This window comes from Elgaria multicarinata, chromosome 5 (genome assembly GCF_023053635.1).
Source record: "Elgaria multicarinata webbii isolate HBS135686 ecotype San Diego chromosome 5, rElgMul1.1.pri, whole genome shotgun sequence".
NCBI classification, from domain to species: Eukaryota; Metazoa; Chordata; class Lepidosauria; order Squamata; family Anguidae; genus Elgaria; species Elgaria multicarinata.
In genome coordinates this window covers 115547236-115570469 of record NC_086175.1, presented here as the reverse complement: position 1 = coordinate 115570469, position 23234 = coordinate 115547236, and the positions used below count along the sequence as shown (strand labels likewise).

At 44.0% G+C, this 23234-nt stretch overlaps 1 protein-coding gene across 4 annotated transcripts in view; it reads right to left on the bottom strand.

Annotated features, from left to right (window-relative positions):
* The window catches only part of ALKBH8 (alkB homolog 8, tRNA methyltransferase), a 66516-nt gene that overhangs the window by 26871 nt on the left and 16411 nt on the right, over nucleotides 1–23234 (bottom strand). The gene's annotated exons all lie outside the window — the stretch shown is intronic.

Here is a 23234-nt window from a genome sequence, read left to right as displayed (position 1 = left end):
TACAAAGATTTACGTAGGTCTTCACCTTGTGGCTGAAAAGAGCACAGTGTAGGTGCCAGGCAAGCCTATAAGGCCACCAGCCTCCACTGGTTTTGAAAAGTCACAAAGTTCTTCATATTTGGGGCAAAAAGAACTCAAGATCCCTGTGTATTCCAAGGATTCCACCTTTTTTTTCCTGACAGGCTCCTCATCATTGGTCTGGTTCAGACAACACACTAAACCATACTGCTTAACCACAAAATGGTTAAGCGGGTTGTCTGAACCAGGCCTTTAACAGCTACGCAGCAGGCAGCTGCATTATGGTCCTCTCTCTGTTGGGAATAACTGAGCCTACTGAGTATGGTTGTTGCAGGCAACGGTGAGAAGTTTGTTTCGGTTCATTTTTGAAAATAATCGATCAAACTTCGCAAAAGTATTTTATATTCGGGAGAGAAAGAACTTGAGATTAAAAAACATCGAATGTGGAAGAAAGCGAAACTGACCGATTCACCCACCACTAGTTATACATGGCCAGTGGGCTGTGTGTGCAGGTTATGCAGATCTCAAATAGACCAATGTTTTTTTCTTGTCTCTTCCCAGCCCCCTTACTGGCCTTTTCCATTTTTAGAGGGGGCACAACCCAGGATTGGAGATTCTGAAAGTCGGCTATGCACTATTCCCCTTCCAAAGTCCATGTTTTGTATGAAGTCTGCTCCATTTCCCCCTCCTCAAATAGGAGCATAGAATACTGGCTTCGACAAAGTCAGACTATTGGTCTATTTAGCCTAGTATCATTGAGACTAGGTCCTGCTGGCCATTTCAAAATGAACAGATTATCAACATGAAGAACCTCAACGGCATCCCTTCTCTGTAGCAGCACCCACCCTCTGGAAAACCCTCCCTCGTGCAGTTTGGGAGGCAGAAAACGTAACATCCTTTAAACGCCTCCCGAAAGCATACCTTTTCACACAGGCTTTCCCTGGACTGTAATTTATCTGATTTCATATTGCATTTTTAAACCTTTAATGTGTTAAATCTATTGTATACTTTTATGGTTTTAATTGTGCACTGCCCAGAGAGCCTCGCTATTGGGCAGTATAAAAATGTAATAAATAATAATAATAAAAAAATAGGGTTTCAGCTATTCTTATAAGGATTCTTTTGGGAGGTTTTGTTTTTTGAAAAAAGTAATTTCTATCCCTCTTTGCAAAGCAGCAACAACGGTGGCAACAATAATACATGAATCCCGCTGCGATTTTGAAGAATTCTTTTCTCCCCCAACGGAGGCCGCTTGTTGAAGAAGGCAGATAACATTGCTTTGTAAGAGCATTCCAAACCACGACTTCTTTGTCTCACTCCCACAGACACAAAAGGAAAGAAGGCGGCGCATTAAGGTTTCTGGTCTTCTTTTTAATTCGCTAAGGACTCGCAATCAATAACGCTACTTCTGCCACCGCCAAATCAATCTGTCTCATGACAGCTTTCCTCCAGTGGAGCTATTTCCAATTACTATTTTTGTTCCTACCCATTTTCTTTATTCTCAGAGGTGGCAAAGTCAATAAAGATCAAATTTCCAGCTTGCCCATACTGCATCACTGGGGGATTGCAGACTAATAATAATAATAATAATAATAATAATAATAATAATAATAATAATAATAATAAATGGTGGTTGTCGTGGTGGTGGGGTATTTCTGGATGTTTTGATCTCACACATTCCTTCACAATCTTTCTTTGCAACTATGGGAAGGGGAGGGGGAATTACACGTCTTCACACCCAGCCCCTCCCCTGAAAGCGTGGGAGATGCGTACAGAGCTAAGAATACCACTCTGCAGTGTAAACATGACGCCGGAGCCAACATCTGTGACGAGGGAATACGCGATGGCGCTTTCAAAGATGCTTAGATATTAAAGCAGGTACCTGCATTCTCAACGCTGCTCCCATTGCATAAGAGATGAGAGAAATAATGCAAAGGGGGGGATCATTATAAAAGGAAGAAGGGTGAAAGGAGTTCTGCACGGCTGCTTGCTCCAAGACAAAATTGCATGTGGTAGGCCACAAAAGAGACAGCAGGGAAATCATTGGTAAAGAGGCTATATAAAGTGAGTCACTGTTTAACTGTGTTAATAGTTGTTGTAACACTGGCACAGAGAATAAGGGATACAACGTCAGGATTTTTTTTTTAAAAAAGAAATGTTTTTAAAGAAAGAGGTACAAAAATCCTGCAAAGCGAAACCTTTAATCAGATCAAATTCAACACGTGTAGGAGTACATTGACATCCAGGTTGCATGCAACTCTTCATCTGACAGATCTGTGGGATTCAAAAGCTTGCAAGTTCGTGCAACAGAGATCATGGAAAGGCAAGGTGTCGCCGAACCTGTTTTGAATTTAATCCTTCAAGGATTGAAATAGAACCTGCATTTTTCAAAAGATGCAAAAATGACCTATTCTACCAGAGCTATAGTCCACAAATGCTTAGGCATAATATATTTGTTATCCTTTAAGGTGCCAAAGACTCTTTGTTGTGTAAAATTTGTCAGCTTGAGAATGGATAATCCATCAATTGGGTGGGAGCAGAGCATGCTGGGAGATAGCTGGGACCAACACTGGGTAGATAATGCAGGGATGGGCTAGAAATACTTTCAAAAATGGGACATGGTAAATAGGAAGGGTGGGGAACTTTAGGCTCAGGGCGCTAAAGCTGGACTTCATGGGGGCGGGGCTACAGCTGGACTTCCTGAGATCCCAATTTAATCCTTCCCCTGGCCCCAACCTTTGATCAGTTGATGGTTTCTCAGCATTTGTGCAGTTTTCCTCCATTCTGAAAGGTTGGAAATGCCTCTCCCAAGGCTTCGTGATTGGCAGCAAGAGCTTTAAGCTACACGATAGTGGCCTTTTTGCCCCTTTTGCCTTAGCCCTCCCCACCACTGGAACATTGCCTCTGGTAGCTTCTCCAAAGTGGAATTTGCCCCCCCCTTTTTTTTTTGGTCCTGTCCTCTTTCGTATTTGGTCAAGATGGCAGGGCAGTGTTGAAGTAGGATTCAACTTGCCAGTGTGATGTAGCGATTAGAGTGTTGGATGGGGACGTCGTGGCCGCCCTTTCTTTTCTGCAGCATGAGAAGGAGCACAACTGCACTCCTCCGCAAAAGGAAGGTAAAAAATAAAAATAAAAAACTGAACCTGCTCCTCACCCTCAATGGTCATAGTCTGCCCCCAGGCAGCTCCATGCCCATTTTATGAGCCCCACTACTAGGGATGGTCCTGGGACCGCAAAAAACTCAGGGTTTCCATGGTCCCAGATATCCCGGGGAAAGTCCCTGATCATCCCGGGTTGCCCCCGGGATCCCTTGTGCATCATTTGGACACACAGGGACAATCCAGGGACAACCCCAGGTTACAGGGCTGGTGTAGACATGTTCCCTGACTTTTAGCCTAACCCACTTCACAGACTTGTTGAGGATAAAATGGATAGGAGGAGGACCATGTAAGCCATCTTGAGCTCTTTGAATAAATAAATGAATGCCACACGTACGTAAATGACTTCTTTATATGGAATGGGGATGGGGTGCCATCTTGTCCTTCACCTCAGGCGGCAAAATGTCTTGGGCAACCCTTGCCCTCCGACCACGTATACCTGACAAACCCTTACATATTTTCAATATGCAGCTTGCCATTTTATCACTCGATCATTCCTATCATAATGCCTGGCTAGGAGCTTCCCCTGCTTCTCTTACCTACTCACTTATTTGGAATTGGAACTTGCCTGCCACAAGCCACAAAGTATTTATTTATTTATTTTTATTTTTATTGCAAGTCTGCTGTAGAGAACCTTCAGCTCCCGAGGCAGAGAGTTTAAATGGTTTTCATTGCTTCTTAATTTCTCTCGTACCTACTGGTGTAACTAGAACTTCACCCCTCCAGGAAAAGTAATGCAGGCCATGGGCAAACTCTGCAATTACAAAGCCAACAATTCACTGAGGCTTCCAGCATAGCCTCGTATATTGATTAAATTTCACCGACTGCCCACGCTCAGCTTCTTATAAAAGGCTCCCACGGTTTCCTCCGTCGCTTCCTTTCTTTGAGCAAGGAGCATTTAATGCTGTTTAGTCTTCGTTTCAACTGTGTCTTTCTTGAGGATTTGGCAATAGCAGAACACACCTTGTACTCGTGAATTCAGCACTGATGTAGGAAAGCCCAGCACATTTCTGACCTAATCTGAACCTTCAAACATACTAGAAACTCAAGTACTCTTCAAGTACCTGAAAAGTTGTCACACTGAGGAGGGCCAGGATCTCTTCTCGATCCTCCCAGAGTGCAGGACACGGAATAATGGGCTCAAGTTACAGGAAGCCAGATTCTGGCTGGACATCAGGAAAAACTTCCTAACTGTTAAAGCAGTACGACAATGGAACCAATCACCTAGGGAGGTTGTGGGCTCTCCCACACTAGAGGCATTCAAAAGGCAGCTGGACAACCATCTGTCAGGTATGCTTTAAGATGGGTTCCTGCATTGAGCAGGGGGTTGGACTCAATGGCCTTATAGGCCCCTTCCAACTGTACTATTCTATGATTCTAGAGGCTTACCTGGGAGTAGGCCTCATTGAAATTAATAGGACTTGAAATTAATGACATATATAGAATTGCTGGATCAATTCTCATCTAATCCAGCATTCTGTTCTGAAGGTCAGTCAGCCAGATAGCTCTGAGCGCTCACAAGCGGGATATGAACATTATGTCCTTCCACTATGTTTACGTCTCAATATATTGCTGGTGCACATCGTACGCATCTAGCAACAGTTGTTCATAGGCATTAATAGATGTAATTTTCTGTATATTTGTCCAATTCAGCCTTCTCCAAACTAGTGCCCTTCAGTCATATTGCCCTACAACTCCCATTATTACCAGCCTGGCCATTGGCCAAGCTGGCTGGGGGCAATAGGACTTGTAGTCCAGCACATCTGGAGGGCACCAGGTTGGGAAAGAACAGTCTATAGCTAAGGATGTGTGATGCAGGAAATTCCATTTCCCTTATTAGTAGTAAGGCTGCGTTTGTTGTATTGATATAGCTCATAGGGTTGTTGTGAGGAAACGGACAGGTGGGGGAGAGAACCATGTTCACCACCCTGGGCAGGATAACGATTAATTAAATGATAGGAGAAAAGTATCTATCAACTTTCTCCACATGATCATGATGTCAAAAATCTCTTATTATATTTCCCAGTCACCTTATTATTAAGAACATAAGAAGAGCCATGTTAGGTCAGACCAAGGATCCATCCAGGCCAGCACTCCATTTAAACAGTGGCCAACCAGCTGCTGACCAGGAACCCCCAAGCCAGACACGGGTGCAACAGCACACTTTCACCCATGTTCTCCAGCCACTGGTGTATATAGGCTTAGTGCCTCCTATACTGGAGGTAGCACGTAGCTATCAGGACTAGTAGCCATTGATATAGCCTTCTCTCCCAGGAATTTATCCAACCCCCTTTTAAAGCCATCCAAATTGGTGCACTATGTCTTGTGGTAATGCAGTGTAAGGCTGTAACTTTCCTCGGAGTAAATCCAATTGAACTCAGTGGGACTTACTTCTGAGTAGATATGTATAAGAAGTCTGCCATTCTCACTTAACTGGGTGCTTTTTAACACTTAAGCTGACATCTGAATAGATTTGTATAGGATTGCACTGTTAACCTTTCCACACAGAGAGGATGTTCCAATCCCTTGTTCAATTTGGTAGCCCTCCTCCATACCATTCTCTGCTCTAGAAAAGGGCAACTTAAAATTATTTATTTATTTATTTATTGCATTTTTATTCTGTCCAATAGCCAAAGCTATCATGGGGCTGAATTCCCTTCCCACCATTCTGTATACTAGTCTTCCTGGAGTCTGCTGTTTTTTGGGTAGAATACAGATCTGGGGATTAGATCACCAGACTCCTGAGGCTGACAAAAGCTAATGAACGATTCCTGCCCCCCTGCCGATGTACTGGAGACTCTTAATTTCACTGATGCTGGAGAATAATGCACTTCTGCACAACTGGCAGAAGCAAAGCAAGGCCTCACATGTGACTTTATTCATTTAGACAAAGTACTGGCTGCTTTTAGATCAGGTTTCTCAAAAAGGGATGCAAAACTGAGAATTAAAAATACAGAATGAAATAACAGCAGCGACATGTGACAAAACAAAGGGGATAGGTTAAAACCAAAGAGCTGGCATTATGCCTAAAACAACAGCTAACCAAAGAAAACCTGCCTAAAAAGATCAATCTTAGGGTGCATCCTATGCATGTTCAGACAGAAAAAAGTCCTACAACTCCCAGCATTCTCCAGCTACCTATGCAGGTTCTCGAATCCTGGCCTTATACTAGTATTTTTAAAGGGAAAACTAGTCGTTAGCCAGAGATCTCCCTACAAATATCCAGGAAGATAATGAAAGCCATCACCTTAGTCGACATTATCATATAGGAGACATGAGAATTTAATTCAAACACACAGCACGGCTTGCTTTTCAAATTGATTTTTTAAAACTCATATGGGGAAATTGTTCTATCTGTATATGCTGCACTCTACAGCTGCGTCTACTCAAAACGGTGAGCAGACATGTAAAATGCAACATACACTGCGACAGTCATTCTATTTGCAATCTAATTTGGAGTGCAAAATAAAAGAAACATATATCCCTTGAGATACACACTTGGTGGCAGGATCCCTATCCCAAGAGCAGCAGCTCAGGTTCTGACAAAGAAGGGAGACTCAGGCCCACTGAACCAACAGCACCAGAAGCAGAAAAGCTGGAGTCACGGCCTGTGAAATCGAGGGACTTTGAGCCTGTATGCAGAGTCTGAATCCACCCACTCCAAGGAACTGACCTCCTCCACACCAGGGACCCACACCCTGATGTCGGTCTGTCAACAAGCCTAAAGGGAATCCAGAAATAGGAGGAGAGAGAAGCGCTAGGCTCCTGGCCAGAGTCCTACCTCTTTAAAGACTCCCATTTTGCAAGGAAGGACAGAGCCCCAAAAGGGTGATCTGGACCCCAAGGCATAAAAGGTTTTAGCCAGGTCCCAATACACTGGCCTGGTTCAGACAACACACAGCATGGTTTAGCGTGTTGTCTGAACCAGGCCACTGTCAAACAAGTTGCACTAGAAATTCTCGTCAGTGCCCTGCTTCATTGCAATCTGTGGGCACCGTGTCAAGACCAGGACAGGTAGGTCAATCTATTCTACCTTCTTTAATAGGTTAGGGGGCAGGTGACAAAAGATAAAAGAAACACACATGACTGCTGCCCCCAAATACTCAGTTAAATTGAAGTTACACCACACCTGCTGGTCCTGTCTCCTAAATGCCAGCCCAAAGAAGAACAGCTCAAAGAAAATACCCAAATAATCACCTCCTCCCATACTAAACTGCTCATTCCCTAAGAACAGAAGGAGAGGCCCTTGTCTGTGTCCCAGCTAGGATGGAGGTACTGTTGATGGTGATGAGAGACAGGGCCTTCTCAATGGCTGCACCAATATTCTAGAACACCCTGTGAACTACAGATAGTTGCTCTTTTGATGTCTTTAACCAGTTTCTATTTTGCCTGCTAATTGTTTGCTTTGTTTAGACACTGTTTTCTCTATGGGTTCTGCCTGTGTATTTTTATTGTGATTGTATTTGTATTGCTTTTTATTGCGTTTGTATTTTTAATGCGTGTGTTTTAATTGAATGCAAGGTTTTATATTGTATAAAGGTCTGTAAAGTATAATAGAATAAAACATGGTTCATTTCCTGCAGAAAGAAGTCAGGCTCAGTTTTTAATAGACCTCTGAGGGAAAAAAGTTCACAGCGGTGGGAAAAGCACTGAAATGACCTCTCCATCTAACACCGATATTCAAACGTGATGCGTAGGCGGTAAAAGCATGACGGTATTCTCCGTTGATTTTAACAATCGTTGTGGATAAAGCAGTCTCTGGAGAGATGTACAGCCCAAGCCGTTAAACCCTTTATAAGATTCAAATCAGTACCTTCAGTTGTGCAGCCCTATTCCCCCACCTCCGTGGATATATAGAGCTAAGGGAATATGCACATTATAAATCACAATTAATGTTCAGTAGAGCCATTGCCTAAGTTAAAGCATTCAAGAACAGCCCGCATATCAAACCAAGGACCTTTTTACAGGAGAGGTGCTCCCAAAGATGTTGGATACTGCTCAAGCCACAATGTGGATTCAGAATTCCTTTCCTTCCTCAAGCAAATATAAACAGATATGATGCCAAGTTAAAAGTTTTTTTTTGTTTTGTTTTGTTTTTTCTTTTTGGGGCGGGCGGGCGGGATGGCGGCGGCGGGAGGAGGGCAAGGGCAGCGGGAAGGGGCTGCGGCAGCTGCTCTTGCGGCGGCGGCCTCGGCGGGTCTGGGAGATGCCAAGTTAAAAGTAGGGTGACCATGTCAAAAGGAGGACAGGGCTCCTGTATCTTTAACAGTTGCATAGAAATGGGAATTTCAGCAGGTGTTATTTGTATATATGGAGAACCTGGTGAAATTCCCTCTTCATCACAACAGTTAAAGCTGCAGGAGCTATACTAGAATGACCAGATTTAAAAGAGGGCAGGGCACTTGCAGCTTTAACTGTTGTGATGAAGAGGAATCCATATATGCAAATGACACCTGGTGAAATTCCCTTTTCAATGCAACTGTAAGTTACAGGAGCCCTGTCCTCCTTTTCATATGGTCACCCTAATAACAGATGACAACTAAAGAAGCAACCATGACTTGTGACTTGCAAGTGTCATTTTAGAAGAGGGTGTTTCCCTTTTTTCTCCTCTCCGGATAAAATATTGATCACATTAATTAAACCCGCATGAACTTGCATGTGAACTGTAAAGTAGGGTGACCATATGGAAAGGAGGACAGGGCTCCTGTATCTTTAACAGTTGATAGCAAAAGGAATTTCAGCAGGTGTCATTCGTATGCATGCAGCATCTGGTGAAATTCCCTCTTCATCACAACTGTTAAAGGTACAGGAGCCCTGCCCTCTAGTATCAGGTCACGCTAGTATAGCTCCTGCAGCTTTAACTGTTGTGATGAAGAGGGAATTTCCCCAGGTGCTGCATGCATACAAATGACACTGCTGAAATTCCCGTTTCTATAAAACTGTTAAAGATACAGGAGCCCTGTCCTCCTTTTCATATGGTCACCCTAGGTAAAAGCAAAAACAAAATAAAAACAAAGAAGAAAAAACACAGCACCTTTGACCTGAGTATACTTCTGCCAATTAGAGCACTGGAACAGACAGACACACACATAACTGGCAGTTCAGCAGTTATACAAATATTAGGCTATCATTCCAAGATCTCCCCTCAGGCCTCGAAGAACATTCATGTGTAGGACATTTTATTCTGGCATAGTAATGGGAATACAACACTTCATGGCTACAGCTTTTGTGTTCAGATATTATCGAAGTCCATTTTACACCCAGCAGAGACAATACCGCCAAACTGTAATGATTGCCAATTTAAGCTAGTTTCACCACTTGAAAGACCAATTCTGCCTCCTTCTGGTTTTTAGTGTACTACAGCTTCATCTGCATGCAGAAAACTTTTCAATGAAATTTGCCACAGCCTTAAAATAGACTCTAATAACAAAAAGGGAATGACGTCACGGGCTAGATGAAATTAGCCCTCTTTATTGAATCCCTGAGCAGAGGTATTACTGAAATGCAACTGCTACTTTCTAATGTTCCACAGTTCAGCTTAGAGGCTGTTAATTTCTGGCAGGCACCAGCAGGTTCATTTCATGCTCCGTGTACTGATCTTCCAAAAATAGCTGGGAAAGTTAACCCCAAAAAATAAAATAACCATCACTGATAAAGCTCTTGCGGAAATTCAGACTATTCTTAAACTTCTTTTTATAAAAAAGAGAGAGAGAAGATATCCCAGTGCAGCTGTAATAACAGATCACAAAATGCACATTACGGAAAAGGGGTCAGATTTAGAATTCTGAGGATGAAAGGGAAGAATGAAGAAATATAAATATAACTAAGTGTATTGGATATCTGAACCCTGTAACAATCTATTAAAAAGAGAAACAATAGGGACAAGTATCAGGATAAAACAGGATTAAAATGTCAAATCAAATTAAAAAATAGGGCGTGAGTAGAGAGGCACATCAAAGGCCCAACTGGTCAAGTATCAGTTAGAAGCAAGACTTCTGCCAGCTATCCTAGGAAACTGCCTATCATCCCAAATCCTTGAGGGATAAAATAGACCACCACCACCCAAGATAACTCTCTGTCAGATAGGATGAGAAATCACATGATGGTTGCTAGGAAATGCCTGACACCCTCCTTTACTCTAGAAGAAACAGTGGTTGCCTAGCAACTGACACTCGCATTCTCCTACCTCCGAATAGGCCTCAGTCAAAAAGAACCTGCAGTCCTTTTGCAAATCTGCAGCAACAGATGCAGTGGCAAAAGAGGTGTGTGGCGGGGGGTGGGGGTGGAGTGCAGGGAATGATCTAAGCATAAATATTGTTGGGGGGAAAGGGTGTTTCCTGTTGGCCCTCCACCCACCCACCATGTCCGGGGTTGGGTGGGTGGGTGGACACAACCCTAGTCTAGATGAACTTTGGTCTGATCCAACGCGGCTCTTCTTATGTTCTTATGGTCATTTGCAGTGGATGGAGCCTGTTCTTAAAGCCTTTCTAGTATTTTGAATATTACATAGAGTAGGTGTTATTTACTAAGAAGACAGGCAGTGACATGGACAAATGTTACAAAAACCTCCCTATTTCTTAGAGAAATTCATGAACATGACAAACTGTGCAGTAGTATTGGAGAGCTAAACATGGAGATACACCGCAAAAAAATTAAGAAGGGACTAGAGGAAGATAATATTGTATTAACATAATGTGGAGTTGGCCAATTCATCAGGGAATAGTTTATTCAATGCCTACTCAGCCCAGATGGAAGTGACCAGGGGAGGGGCACAAGTAGAAAACATAAAAAATGGTAGAACATCAGAGACACTAACAGTCCCACCAATAAAGGACTGTACCAGCAACAAAACCAATGAGCTCACGACAATGGGGACATGACCCCAATAATACCTTACATAACCATATAATATGCAAGATGACATCACAGCATCCCCACTACAACAACCTCACAGGATCAGCCATTGTGAAACATTTTAAAGTGCTGTTTTAAATTATAGTATTTTAGGGGAATGGTTTCATTTGTAATCTCCCTTGGGAGGGCTTTGTCCTAAACAGGGATGGGGAACATCTTTCAGCCCAAGGGCCAAATTCAATATCAGAAGAGCTCTCAGGGGTCACCTTCTAGTGATGGGTGGGCTGGAGCAAAGGGGGCGGAGCCAAAAGTATAAACTCCTCCTTCAAATATCAACACATTGTAGCTTAAAAGTTCTTACTGCCAGTAACTAAGCATTTGGAGAGACATTCCAACCTGGGGAATGGGTAAAAAAACTGCACAAAAGCTAGGAAACCACAACATTATTCATGGCTAGGGGGGAAGGGGTGGGCATGGGCATCTTGAGATCCCTTGGAGGGCCAGACTGGGATTCCAGGAGGGCTGGATTTGTTCCTTGTACCTGAGGTTCTCCATCCCTCCCTAAAAGGTGGCCCAGAAATATATGAAATAAAAATAGAAACAAATAAATAACTGCCTCTGTAACTTTGGAAAGAGACATTCATGGAATTAAGCCTACAACTCCTTGCACTGATTTGGTGAAGTATAGAAAGGCTTAGCTTGATAGTACACAATCATTCTTGTCTTGTGGGAAATGGGCAGTTGAAGATATTCAGTGTAGACAGCATACAATTTGCAAAGCAAAGTGAGGTTCAAGCAGAAGCCACTTTCTTCTGGCTTATACCTGGGGATGTATTTATTATTTGGCATGCACACACACGTGGCAAATTAACCTGAATTTCTGGGACAAGAAAACTGCAAACTTAGGCTATACAAATGTGCATGCTGTTTCTTATTGTACCTTTATTCTGCAATTTTTACTATTTGTATTACAGTACAAAATATCCAATAAGAAGGATGACATCTGTACCACAAAAGGCTCTGCCATCTTCCACCAGATCTTGTTGTGTAGGCACGTACCACCAAGCAAAGCTCATGAAATGGAATTGCCCCCAGAATGATGTATCTCCTAGTCACAAAGATGGTCACGGGCTTATAACAAGATTGGATTACTGCAACGCGCTCTATGTGGGGCTGCCCTTGAAGCTGCTCCGGAAGCTGGAGCTAGTGCAGAATGCTGCAGCTCGGCTGTTGTCTGGAGCTGCCCCTTTCCAGCATGTAACTCCTCTGCTGAGAGAACTGCACTGGCTGCCTATTCGCTACCGGGCCAGGTTTAAGGTTCTTGTACTTGTGTACAAAGCCCTAAACAACTTGGGACCAGGATACCTGAGAGAGCGCCTTCTCCCTTACCAACCTGCTCCCTTACCTTACCAACTGAGGTCATCCGAGGGCCTGCTCCTGGTGGTTCCACCTAGATCCATCCTCCGATTGGAATCCACAAGGGGAAGAGCCTTCAGCGTGGTGGCGCCCCTCCTGTGGAACTCCCTGCCTCTGGAGATCAGGCAGGCGCCAACCTTGTACGCCTTTCGGCGCCTCCTGAAAACATCTTTATTCCATGAAGCCTTTCTTTAACATGCAGCCTTGGATTACTGTTATTGCTTCTTTTAAATTTTGTTTTAGCTGTTTTATTCTGTTTTTATTTTCATTTTATCTTGTACACCGCTCTGAATTTTTTCAATGGGGAGTGGTATATAAATATTCTAAATAATAATAAATAAATAAATAAATAAATAAATAAATAAATAAATAACAAAGCTCAAGCATCTGGCCACTGGAAATCTTATTCTGGAACTCCGCTGGTTTCTAAGATTTTACCGGGCACTCTCCACACACTTTCTGTCTTTGCAATCATAGCTCAAAAGTTGCTTTTTTTAAAATTAAAAACTGAAATAAGAAAGCTGGACTCCGTGGTCAATAACATGTTCAACTGTTTTTTTGTAATCTCACAGAATAGCAGGATGCCCTGATTATGTCCTGCATAAGGTGAGCTCTGCATTTCCTTAGCCCTTTTGAGATGGCGCACCAAGGGAAAGTGAAAACATTGCAAGGTTCACTATATAACAGTTAGGGTGAATGTCAGAAGAGCCAATCAATGGAACATCAAGATATCAGAATTTACAGAACTCCAATCACATTTTCAAAGGGTTTTTTTTTAAAAAAAAAACAGCTTTCTGATGAGAGGCTAAAGCAAGATGTCGCTATAAGGCCATTATCAGAGAAACAAAGCAAAGGTGATTGTTTTTCAGGACAATTCCGTCTGAAGCACTCTGCTTGATGGCATATGCTTGCACAATGAAATCTGGTGTCAGCTTGCTGACACTTCTGTTATATAGATACTTGTCTGTGTCGTCCTTCTCATTGGGTGTCTGTTGTAATAACTTTGGCTTAAGAAAGAAGTTTGCTTAGAAGCAGGCATCAGCATGTGATAGAAGACACAGATGTGTTTGTGTGCGAGAAAGATGATCTGAGGAATTTTATAGCAGAGGTAGACAGAAGGTAGATCTCTGGGTGACTTGAAATAGATTGTCTACGGTTACTGATTTCCAACTGTTTAACAAAAGCAAGTAAAATGACAAAAGTAAGTACAATAGCTCTGCCATGGCTGGTCTTGTACTAATTGCTCATCTCTCAATATTCCTCAACTGTAAAATATGAGTATTAGCTGGCTGACTGTGAACGAATCTACTAGACACTATGGGAATTTTGGATTAGAATCACTGATCTGAAGTAACTGAGATACATACATTTGCACTATATCCAGTGGGATGCCAGATGAAAACTGTCTCTGCCCCTTGAGTCACTATTGTACATCTTGTTCCACCATTCCCCAGGTACTATTTTGCATCTGACCCCAGCTGGTAGACCCCAGGTTTATCATCCTCATCCTCATCATCCACAATCCTGAAGTTTGCCCAGCTGTATTCCACAACCAGGGAGTCCTGCTAAGATCATCTTCTTGGCTTGCTGCTCTGACCATGTAACTCCACTTCTGAAATCTCTTCATTGGCTTCCAATTCAATTCAGAATCCAATATAAACTTCTCCTGTTGACCTACAAAGCTTTTCACTGTCTAGCTCCTGCCTATCTCTCCTCTCTCATCTCACAGTATTGCCCCGCTCGTGCTCTTCGCTCCTCTGATGCCATGTTTCTCGCCTGCCCAAGGGTCTCTACTTCCCTTGCTCGGCTTCAACCATTTTCTTCTGCTGCCCCTTATGCCTGGAACGCTCTCCCGAACATTTGAGAACTACAAGTTCAACCGCAGCTTTTAAAGCTCAGCTAAAAACTTTTCTTTTTCCTAAAGCTTTTAAAACTTTATTTTGTTCTGACTTTATACTGTTAGTTTTCCCTACCCAGTGCCTGTTTACCCTACCCTGTGCCTGTTTGCTTTCTCTTCCCCTCATTGTTTTATCATGGTTTTATTAGAATGTAAGCCTATGCGGCAGGGTCTCGCTATTTACTGTTTTACACTGTACAGCACCATGTACATTGATGGTGCTATATAAATAAATAAATAAATAAATAATAATAATAATAATAGTTGCTGGTTCCCAGAAAGCAGTTCCTAGAAAGAGACCGTAAAGAGCCTTAAGAAGGCCAGTGGAGGGGCTGGTTCCTCCAGTTTCGGTGGGGCTGTAAATCCATTCTGGGTTTTAGTCAGAACCAGCCAGAACTCTAAAGGAGCTATCCAAGTTGCCAGATCTATTTTGGGGATAGCATTCAGCACCTTGGATAGCACTTTGGGATTTTTTTTGCTGGTTCTGACTAAAACCCAAAATGGATTTACAGACCCACCTGAATCGGAGCCACTAGCCTCCACTGGAGATGACTCCAAGCAGGCTGGTATGCAATGGCAAAATCACAAAGGTTGATGCCTTCATCTACAGTTAAAAGGATCAGGAAGCAGGCGATGGGGTTGATCTCTCTGTCTGTGGCCCCAGAGAACTGCTGCCAGTTACAGTAGGCAATTCAAGGCTAGACAAATAAAGAGTCTAACTTAGGATAAAGCACCTCCCTATGCTCCTAAGGTATCCAACGGATGTAATTACAGGGCAAGCCCTTATCAAGGGGGCCCTCTTTCGGGAGGGGCTTTTGCATGCAAAATGTTCCAGTTCAATCCCTGTTATCTCCAGTTAATAAGATCTAGGGTTGCACTACAAAGAAAGCCAGAGCGGTGTAGTGGTTAGAGTGTTGGTCTAGGAGTCAGGACGTCCAGGCTCTAGTCCCTACTCAGCCACAGAAGCTCACTGGGTGACTTTGGGCCAGTCACAGGAACTTAACCCAACCTACCTCACAAGGTTGTTGTGAAGATAAAATGGAGAGGAGGAGGATTATGTACACCGCCTTGGGTTTCTTGGAGGAAAAAAAGCAGGATATAAATGCAATAAATAAACAAAGAAAGCAAAGAACCTGTCTAGGTACTTTGAGTAGGAGCTACAGAGCCTGTGCTGAACATCATAGACTGGTAAGGTCCCACTGGCTGTGTTCGGACAACACAATAATCAATGGTGGGGGTAATAAACAACTCAACAGTTGTTTATTTAGCAGATACTCCGCACACAACCCATAGTAATAAATAGGGGTGTGCACGGACCCCCCGCTCCACTTCTCTTCCAGATCCGCGATTTGCGGATCGGCCCGCTCCGCCTATGGCCGCTCCGCTCCGCTCGGAGCTCCGGATCGGAGCTCCGTTTCCCCCCCCCCCCCATAGGCTTGCATTAAGCTAAAAAAGTATACAACTTTTTTTCTGTGAAAGTTAGAACCTCAAGTTTGGCACCATGACACCTCATGGGGGTATACACACGCATGCCAAGTTTCAAGGCAATCCCATCATCCCCTGATTTTTGGGGAATTTATGAAAATCGGGCACCCCATTCACACCCCTTTCCATAGCTCCGTCAATTTGCACGTTAGAAACCTCAAGCTCACCACCATGAAAGCTTATCCAGGGATACATACGCACGCCGAGACTCAAGGCAGTCCCATCATCCCCTGATTTTTAGGGAATTTAGGAAAATCGGGCACCCCATTCACACCCCTTTCGATAGCTCCGTCAATTTGCACGTTAGAAACCTCAAACTCACCACCATGAAAGCTTATCCAGGGATACACGCACGCCAAGACTCAAGGCAGTCCCATCATCCCCTGATTTTTGGCGGGGCTTAAACCTGCAGACATCTCAATGGGGCCATTTCAAAGGAAATCCCAACATGCCATGAATTGGGGAGTATGAACCTTCTTCCACACTTGAAAAATGGATTTGGAACTTCCAAAACTCTAAGTGAGCGCAGGAAGGACTTCTCCCCTGAGTCAAAGCCACACACACACAACATCCCTGCGAGGTGGGCAGGGGAGGAGGGAGGGAAGGCAGGCAGGCAGCAGACATTTCTGGGGGCATAAGGAAGTGAGCCAAGGATAAGCCAGTAATGCATATAAAATGGAATAAATAAATAAACAAAGGAGGGGTGGAATTAAAAGCAGCAGTGTTGCTGAATAAACAACAAGAAGAACTTTTTAAAAAAGGCTATATCTATCTTTTACCAGCAATAGGGGGACGTGCCCAGGGGAGGGGGAAGCAGCTGCCAGTTCAACTCATGATAGGCATTGCTCCACCACTAAGAGAAGTAGACCGCTCACTTCAACTCATGATAGGCATTGCTCCACCACTACTAAGAGAAGTAGACCGCTCACTTCAACTCATGATAGGCATTGCTCCACCGGGTTACTCTCTTTGGAAGGCTCTGATGGCCTTCCAAGTACAGGAGAGAGTGGGGGCACGTCCACATGGGATGCCCTAGGGGAGCTCATCCCCTTGCACCACATCTTTTCAGTTGTTCCCCAAAGTTAGGGTGGGTAGCAGTGCTCTCTTATTATTGGCTTAGCATATGATTTCAGGTTGTGTTTGTGCATTTGGTGGGGCTACTGTTTTAAAAAACACTGGGAAAAGTCCATTCAGATTAAGAAAGAGAAGTTTCCCAGAATCCCAAGTTACCCGTTTTGCCTATCCCCTCCTCCAACTTTGGGATCATGTGATCATGACCGGGAGTTGACTCTGCCCCTCAGCCCTTCGAAAAAGGTATTTTTCCCGCCGGTTTTAAAAAAAATTCTAGCGCGCAACCCGCACCACACAGAGAAGTGAGAGTAGTCTCAAAATGACCCCCATCCACGACTCTCTGAGCACAAGAATTTTCAGAACGATAGCTTCAAAAACAACACAGTTATCCCCGATTCTTTTCCACAATGCAATCCTATGGGCGAAAACCGCCGTTTGACCCGCGCTATCCCTGTTTGTAATGTTTGTTTACCCGATTTTTAAAAAAATATAGCACGCGAACCACATGAGCACAAGAATTTTCAGAAAGATAGCTTCAAAAATAACCCAGTTATCCGCGATTCTTTTCCGCAATGCAATCCTATGGGCGAAATGTTTCAAGATGGCGATCGGAGCGGTCCGCCTGAAAGAGGAGCTCCGAAAAATGGGCGCTTCTCTTCGCCTTGCTTCTAGGGGTCCGCGGTCCTTGCCTCTGGGCAAGGCAGAGCAGGCCAATTCGCTCCTGCTTCTGCGCTTCTAATCGGAGCGGAGCACATGCCTAGTAATAAACAACTGTGTTGTGGATTAGGATCAGTGTTGAGTTGACTATTAGTACTATCCCATCAGCGATTGCTGCCAAAAATCTATCCGCCTGATGGACTAGAGTGATAGCCAGCACTTTGACCACTCTTGCCCTGCGACTCTGTGGCTAACAAAATAACCAAAAGTGGCCAAGGAAATAACCAATGGTGCCCTCCCCACAACACGATAACCAACAGTGCATTAAATAAACAGCTCTGCACAGTATTGGTTATTTACATTAGTTATTTCAGCCAACCGTTAGTTAAAAAACACTCCTGCAACACAACATGATAACCCTCGGTGGGTTAAATAACCAACTGTTGACTATTTAAACCATCGTTGGTTATTGTGTTGTCTGAATGTAGACACTGTATAAGAATGGGAATGAAAAATCCTGCTTCCCCACCTCCCGCTCTGGACAGAATGTGCCAGTAGTGCTATAGATGTAACGGTTACTCTATTATGGACTTCCACCCTCTCCCACCCAAAGATAGGAGTTTTCTGCCATTACATAATATGTGGAAGGCCCAAAACACTGCACTGAAAAAACAGAGATACAGTGAGTGCAATCCAGATAAAAAGAAGCAGCTTAAGTCACTCAAAGGTAGAAAATCAATTTTAATTGGAATTCTAGCACACTTAGATTTCTTGAAATATATGAATTATCATTCTCCTTCCCTCAGCTCCAGATAAAACACACACACACACACACACACACACAGAGAGAGAGAACTGCCGGTTTTTAAAATTTCATTTACTTTGCAGGGCTCCTGTGCCCTTATGAGCTTCATAACAGGCAGAAATCTGGCAAGTGAAGCTTTTCCAATCATGGTATTTGAATAGTGGGAAAACAGATTTGTCTCATAGCTGGTAAAACCGCAGAAACCCACTGCTGTGGTGGCAAGTTCAATGGTGGTGAGGTGTGGTGTACTCCCAGTGCGTTTGGGAAAGCAATGCAGCCCCTGACCCAAGCCATTGCCCACCCGTGTTCTACATTTCATTGCACCCCACAGTCATTTGCAAGATATTATGAGATATCGAAAATAAGGTCGCGTGACAGGCCAGGCATCAAACAAAAGAAGCCATTTCCCTCAGGGCATTTCATTTATGCCCTTCGCTTATACCTTATTTCTCCAGCTGCCCATGAAGTAACGGAGAATTGGATGTGTCATGGCATTGTAGCCAAATTGAATGTAATATTAGGAAAAGTCTTATCATGAAAACCTTCTTATTGGTTCTGCTCCTTGGGAACAAACTAGATGTGATGGGGGCAGCCATGGTTATTCATATGTCTGCCCCATTCACATAGTAATTTGAACAACAAAACCCTGTTCTTTATTCCTTCTCCTGCCGTATCTTCCTGTCAGGTACTTTTGTTCCTCAGCCTGGCTTAATTCCACTATTAGAGTCAGGCTGAATGCGGGGAAATACCTGCAGTGACACAGAGTGGGCACAAAAGACAGGGAAGGGTTCAATTCCCTTCACACGCAATTATCTTCTGTTGTAAAAATTCCAGGAAGGCAGCTCCCAGCTGTGTTGGACTACAGCTCCCATCACTCCAGCCAGTGTACTGCTGGGGATAATTGGAACTGTAGCTGACACAGCTGGAGGGTGCCAGGTTGTGGAAGGCACAACTAAACCTTCACCCCCTATTTTACACATGAATGGGGCAAACACATAAGTAAAACACTGCGGCATCTTCTGTCACATCTACGGGAACTGTAACTTTTTCGCTAGGCTTAAATCACTGAACTCTGTTCAGATCTTTACAGAAGTTGGGCTTGAGTTGAAGCAACTGCTCCTGCAATACAGCTGGCAGTCAGTTTATGCATCTCTAGAGACACCATATGGAAGCCATGAATATAACAGCCATACCTAACCAAGCAGCTTAAGAACTTGCTGCTTTTTCCAGGGCCTGCTTTTACACTTGGCATTTTCCAGGCACGGAGATTATCTCCCTAGAGGACGCAGCCCGTATGCCAATGCTAGTGAAGTGAGGCACACGTGTTGGTTTCGTTAGGAGCATCTGCTGTTTATGTCAACCAGGGCTGGGCAGATTACAGGCTTGCAGTGTTTTACTAGAACCCCACGATGGACCAACCAGAGCTTGGTGCAGAAGACATACACTTGGAATCAAAAGGTGCGTTGCTCAGGAATTTGTTTGGAGTACCAGAAATGAATGGAGCGCACAGTCCCTCCAAACAAAAATCCACTCCTGGCTACCCCAAGTTTCCTTCATTTCATCACACAGCAAACTAACCTGCACTCAGTGGTTGAGTGTGGGTTTTGTTGAACCGTAGGTTAGCATGTTGTCTGAACCCAGGACATTTTCTGAAGGGTGGCTTGCTAACCGTGCAGTGTGGCTTGTTAACCACCCGAAACAACCCTACAACAAACCATGGATTGTCAAGGGGGCTTGTTCAACAAAAATAAGCCACACTGCATGGTTAACAAGCCACCTTCCAGAAAACATGCTATATCCCGACAATATGCTAACACATGGTTCAACAACAACCCACACTCAACCAGTGAGTGCAGGTTAGTCTGTTGTGTGAACCCAGTAACTGTGGCAAAAGCATCTGCTTTGCATGGAGAAGATTTTATTTTATTTATTTATTGCATTTCTATACCTCCCAATAGCCGAAGCTCTCTGGGCGGTTCACAAGATGCCAAAAAAGGATCATGCGTGGGAAAGGCTCTTCTCAGCCTGACAAATAGTCTGACCTGGTATAAGAAAGATTTTTCTTGCTAACCTATACTACAGTCTGCTGCAAGTTTTTTAATCAATAGACAGACCGAGTTCATTTAAGAGCAATCAGCTTTTAAAAGCTTGGCTGCGGGGTATTAACAACCTAATCTTAAAACGCACACATTTCCCCCTTTTCCACCAGCCCTCCACCTCTGCCTTCATCTCCTGTACACCAGGCACCAGCCTTCACAATTGACAATGGAAGATAAAAAGCATCCAAGGGATTCTGACTTGGGATGGACGAAGATGCTGGGGGGGGGGGGGGGGGAATGACCTACTTCAAGGCCAGTTCGTTTGAAAAAGTAAAATCACTGAATAAAATAACTTCCAATTTACAAAGGCTTCTCAGGCACAGCTCCCTGCAGGAATTCCATTGGTAGCACAGTTACTTTTAAGAAATCCTTGTCTTGTATTAAAAATTCAACAGGTAAGGGCTAGGATGGCCCCAGGGTGAAGAGAAGCAACGGCAAAGCGTTTCTTGTTCCTCTTGGCAACTTATTTTTAAGGCCAGCAGATTTTCCGAAAGGGACCGTCAGCAAACTTCTTACAATTACCAATGTTCAGAACAGAGAAACGCCACTGCCACACACAGCGTTCACTGTCCTGAATGTGATTCCAGGAACTCCGAGATGGCACAGGGGCTGGTTTCTCAGCCCAAGCAAGTGAAGACATCAGCCCACTACAAGCAGTTTCAGCCCAGTCCAGCATACTCTAAAAGGACCACATATATTGTCCCCATTCAGACCAAAGGCTAAACTAAGCGGTAGGCAACATGTGACCCTCCAGATGTTTGGGTCTACAACTCCCAGTAGCCCAGCCGGCGTAGCCAATGAGGAGGGATGGTGTAAGTTGTGGGCCAAACCATCTGGAGGACCACAAGTCACCCACTTGTGGGCTAAACCATAGTTCAGCATGCCAGAACAAACTTGCTCATGCCTCCTTTCCCCGCTTCCCACATGGCCACAAGGTGGCACCTGGAAGCGTCAGCTTCTTGCTTTAAACCAACCACAGTTTGTCGTGGCTTCTGAATCAAGAACTATAGTTAGTTTAAACTATTGTTTATTGAAACAAGCCAAGATCATGACCACAGTTTGGCCTGGTGTGGATGCAATGACAAACGATGGTTAGCTTAAAACAGGAAGTGGAAGATTCCAACCTTCTCCTTGCAGCCATGCTGGAGAAGAAGAGGGGGGCGCTAATGTCCAAGGCTCAAGTAGGGTCATTACCATAACGTTAAACTATGGTTTAGTGTTACATTGAAACCAAGCCAGTGTTACTCTATCCTATTTGCGGAAGTTCTCTGGTGGAGAAAGATGATTGAGTATACCCAATGCCACCTTCCTGCCCCCCTGAGTCTAGGCTACTTGCCTCTCAGCAGTATCTGTGGATTGACCCCATATCTTTCCACTGTCCTAAACTTCTTCTCAATGTTGGTTTCCTCAGATTCATATCTACCCTTGTCTTGACCCCAAACCATTACTTGTGTTCTCGGGGGAATTGCTTCTATTTCCAGAAGTGCAACAATAGTTCTTCTCTAAATCTCCAAATGCTCACTGTCCATTTCAGTACACTGAACAAGTTCCTACAGATTTCCTATGTGGGGCCATTTTGTCTCATCTGTGTTTTAAAGAAACAGCATCTGCCAGAAAATGTCTAAATATGAACATATGTCCATACATGCTATGTGCTACCTCCAGTATCAGAGGCAGTAAGCCTACATATACCAGTTGCTGGGGAACATGGGCATGAGGGTGTTGTTGCACCCATGTCCTGCCTGTGGGTCCCTGGTTGACAGCTGGTTGGCCACCGTGTGAACAGAGTGCTGGACTAGATGGACCCATGGTCTGATCCAGCATGACTCTTCTTATGTTCTTATGTACATATGGGAGAATAGAACCGTAATGTTGGAAACAGCTATTAGAAATTGCCATATAACAGTTTGGATCTACAGAAAACTTTACTAGGGCTACAAGCGAAATAAAATGTGTTACTCTATAGCAGCCTCCCCAACATGGTGCCTTCCAGATGTCTCAGACTGCAGCTCCCATCATCCCCTGACACCATGGCCAATGAGGATAATGGGAGTTGAAGTCCAACCTATCTGAAGGGGGGAGTTTGGGAAAGCCTACTGCACAGAATGAATATATGGGCCAAATCCTATGCAATCTTATGTCTACTCAGAAGTAAGTCCCATGACTTCTGTGGGATTTACTTCCAGGTAAGTTGCTATAAGATTCCAGCGTAAGCCTCTGGAGATATAGTGAGGAGGAGGAGGAGGAAGATGGCACCTCCTTGCCATACCAGTTTGCATGTTTCTCTATTTATTGAATATGCTCCAGAAGGAAGCCTTCAGCTATGCTGTTTTTTCAGCAAAGATGTTCATCCCTCACTGAACATTAGAGCCATGTTGGATCAGACCATGGGTCCATCTACACCAGCATTCTGTTCATACAGCAGCCAAATAACTGCCTGTAGGAAACCCACAAGCAGGACAGCAACAGCAGCCTCCCGCACAAGTTGTTGCTGTTGTTGAATTTATATCCCGCCTTTTTTCCTACAAGGAACCCAAGGCGGCATACATAATCCTCCTCCTCTCCATTTTATCCTCACAACAACAACCCTGTGAGGTAGGTTGGGCTGAGAGCCTGTGACTGGCCCAAAGTCACCCAGTGGGTTTCCATGGCCAAATGGGGACTAGAACCCGGATCTCCCAATTCCCAGTCCAACACTTTAGCCACTACACCACACTGGCTCTCAAGTTCCCCAGCAACCTGTGTTGGTAAGCCTATTGCCTCTATTTATTTAT